The 3,911-nt window shown below is 46.0% G+C and overlaps 1 pseudogene; it reads right to left on the bottom strand.

Moving 5' to 3' along the window:
- Positions 1-463: 463 nt before the first annotated feature.
- Positions 464-1,444, bottom strand: LOC119485554 (annotated as a pseudogene).
- Between the last annotated feature and the right edge of the window lie 2,467 nt (positions 1,445-3,911).

Genomic DNA, 3,911 nt, shown 5'->3' with positions numbered 1-3,911 from the left:
CTTAAATTACCTGCAAATGGTGTCGGCCTGCACATGGGACTAATAAATGCTCTCTATCTTAAAATGAATCCATTGCTTTGATAATTCAGCAGGAAAAGGGAAATCCTCCTCTCCCGGAGCCTGTGGCCTCCACATCTAGGCCAAGACGGTCACAAGTGGTAATGAATTAACCTTACTTTAAAATATTTGTAATCAATGCAACATGTGCACCTTCCTTTAAGTGAGCCTTGCAAAGGGACTGCTTAAATGTTAAAGCAACTCATGTTATGTGCTTTGTGTTTCAGGTTGGAGCAGACAATGTGAGGGCCTTGTATAAAAGGACCCTAGAATTACATATAGAGATAAAGCAACTAGAAATACAACACAAAAAGATCCTCATAAAAAAAGCAAAACTGGAGGTGGAGAATTTGGAGCACGAAAAGAAGGTAATTCAGTAACAATTTATTTCCAGGCAGGGGAAACCATTAAACAAATGTATTTCCCTTTTTTCCAGGAGCGGGAGAACCGACGATAAAAAATAAAGTCTTCAAAATTCAATGAAAAAAGGCCTGTTTTATAACTTCATGAAAAAAAATGCTCTGTGATGGCCTGTCTAACAGCTCTGCCAGTAGGGTGGTCAAGGGTGATGGGGTCGACAACATCAGGGGGTTGTTCGGGTACCAGAGGGGTCTCTCCTTTTGATGCTTGCGATGTTGTGTAGAACAACACAGGCCGTGATGATCCTGCAGGCACGATCGGGAGCCATTCTCAGGCCATGCAGGCAAGCAAAGCGTGCTTTAATTAAACCAAATGTCATTTCTACCCTGACCCTGGTTTTGGTGAGGGCCACGTTGTATGCAGTTTGTGGTCCTGCATCAGGGTCAGGATAGGGGGTCATTAGGTATGGGAGACAGGGGTAACCCCTGCCCCCGAGCAGCACTATATATACTGTATATATACATACACACATATACACATATACATACATATATATATATAGATATATATATATACACACATATACACATACATATACATACATTAATGTCCAACTTACCATTGAAAGACTTACCTGAACGTTGAGGCTGTGGAAGGATTTACGGTTCACATAATCTGCCTCGTTGTCATCCAGACATGCACTGATGCGAATTTGCGTAAATTTGATTGCACCAAGCACTCTGGGGAACCCTATGAAAAGAGTAGGCTGCATTTACTATAGGCCTGCAAGAGTATACGTTATTTATAGATCAAGTAGTCACATAGGTTAATGCCTACCTGCCATGTTATAAAAGCCCTCTTTTATGCTCTGCGTGGGCAAGTGGCCAGGGAAAACAACATATACATCAATAAGTTCTGTAAACGCACGTGCAACTTTGTGAATTGCTCTGCATACGGTGTTTTTGCTGAGGCTTTCAGCGTCACCCACAGCATACAAGTAGGTACCTGTTGCAAAATAGCGCATAGCAATGCAATAATAATAATAACAATAACTTGGATTTATATAGTGCCTTTCAAGAAACCCAAGGACGCTTAACAAAGACATAAATAAACACAACAATGGAACATAGCAGTAGCTAGAGGCCATAGGCCTTGGTGAAGAGGTGGGTCTTGAGAAGTCTTTTGAAGCTGTCCAGAGATGGTGCGTTGCGGAGCTCTATGGGGAGAGAGTTCCAGAGGGTGGGGGCTGTCACACTGAAAGCTCTGTCCCCAAAAGTTCGCATTTTTGTGTGAGGGATGGAGAGCTGACCCGGCCTGAGGATCTGAGGTTCTGGGGCTGTGTGTAAGGGTAGAGGAGGTCAGAGAGGTACTGAGGAGCCAGGGCATTGAGGGATTTGTAGGTGAGGAGGAGGATTTTGTAGGTGATGCGGGACTTGACCGGGAGTCAATGGAGGTGGATGAGGGTGGGGGTGATGTGCTGCCAGGGCTTGGTGCGGGTGAGAACCCTGGCAGCTGAGTTTTGCACATACTGGAGCCTGTCCAGGGCTTTGCTGGGAACCCCGGACAGAACTCCATTGCAGTAGTCCAAACGGGAGGTGACGAAAGCGTGAATGAGGTTTTCTGCCACAGAGTCAGAGAGTGATTGCCGGAGACGTGAGATGTTTTTTAGGTGGAAGAAGGCGGTTTTGGTGATGAACATGATGTGAGACTGGAATGAGAGTGTTGGGTCCAGGATGACAACCAGGTTGCGGACTTCCGAGGATGGGGAGAAAGAACAGCCGTCAACGTCCAGGTGTAGATCTCCAACCTTCCGGAGCCACAACCATGAGCTCGGTTTTGTTGCTGTTGAGTTTTAAGAAGTTAGATGACATCCAGGTTTTTATTGCATGCAGGCAGCTTACAAGTGACTGTGGGGGGAGTTGGGTGGATGGTTTGGTGCTAAGATACAGTTGTGTGTCGTCAGCATGTGAGTGAAAGCTGAGACCGTGGTGGCGGATGATCTGACCGGGGGGGAGCATGTAGATGGTGAAGAGGATGGGTCCCATCACAGAGCCTTGAGGTACACCATGGTTGACTGGGGCCGGGGTGGAACTGGAGTCTCTGATGGTGACAAACTGTTTTCTGTTTGTGAAGTAGGACTGAAACCAGTAGAGAGCTGAACCGGTGAGGCCAAGGTAGTCAGATAGGCGGGTGAGGAGGATGGTGTGGGAGACTGTGTCGAAGGCGGCTGAGAGGTCCAGGAGGATGAGGATGCTGATGTGACCAGAATCTGCAGCGATGAGGAGGTCATTCGTGATTTTGATGAGGGTGGTCTCTGTGCTGTGGTGTGGTCTGAAGCCAGATTGAAAGGTTTCATAGAGCTCATAGTTGGCCATATGTTGATGGAGTTGGGCGGCCACTGCTCTTTCCAGAATTTTGCTCAGGAAAGGAAGGTTGGAGATCGGTCGGTAGTTGTTGCAGTAATCCCGGTCCAGACCTGTTTTTTTGAGGATGGGAGTGACTGAAGCCGTCTTGAGGCTGTAGGGTACCAAACCAGATGCCAAGGAGGAATTGATGATGTTCACCATAATGGGGCACAGGGCAGGTAAACAAGCCTTGACCAAGGCTGTGGGCATGGGGTCCAGAGAACAGGTGGATGTTTTGGCCTTAGTGACCTTAGTGATCTCTAATGCAGACAGTCTGCGGCAATGTAAGAGCACCGCTGCGACGTGTCACACTTGCAACGTACGGTTCCAGCAGCCCACACAGATACACCAGTCCCTCATTCGAGAATCTGCAACGCTCGTACAGTTAATCATCGGGAAATGAAAACGGGTTTTGGCGGTCCCTAAAGATCCTCGCCCTCCGAAGAGACCCTCTAACAATACGCGCACCCAAGTCAATGGGAACTTCGATAAATGGTGATGCCATTTTCCAAGAGAACTGATTGGTCAGTAGGTGGTGCTTTTATAGGCGTTGATCTCTAATCTGGAACATAACCTGCTCCGGAGCAGGTTTGCCGTTCAGCATAAGTTACCATGGAGATCTACCCCGGTAAGAAGTGAACCAGCTTCGTAGTACCCAAAACCCTGAAGTTACCTCGATAACCACAAATCCTGCTCTTGAGTCTGTTTCAAACCATCAGAGATGGGGGACGCAGGTGAAAGGATGTTTAAATAGTCATAGACACCATGAGATACCTGTAGGGTAAAAATAAGTGTATTCCATTCATCTATTATTCTCATAAACGCTATTTATATTTAGACAAGTACACTTTACTTTTGAGTATTCCATTAAATGAATAAATCTGTTAATTTACGTATTCACACATCTGGAGTTTTTTTCTTTTTCCAGCTGTTCTTCCTGCATTTGGCAGCTTCAACTGTGTTACTGTTAGTCTGGATTAAGTGTTTAACTTCTTCGTATTTGTCTAATATAGTTTACTCTTCCTTTGTTAAATCTGCCTCTCTGCCTGACGGTCAGTAGTCTTGTTCATGTCTGTGATTGGTTAGATG

This window comes from Sebastes umbrosus, chromosome 1 (assembly GCF_015220745.1).
Source record: "Sebastes umbrosus isolate fSebUmb1 chromosome 1, fSebUmb1.pri, whole genome shotgun sequence".
NCBI lineage: Eukaryota > Metazoa > Chordata > Actinopteri > Perciformes > Sebastidae > Sebastes > Sebastes umbrosus.
The sequence above is the reverse complement of the archived record's forward strand: the minus strand, read 5'-3'. Positions and strand labels throughout refer to the sequence as shown.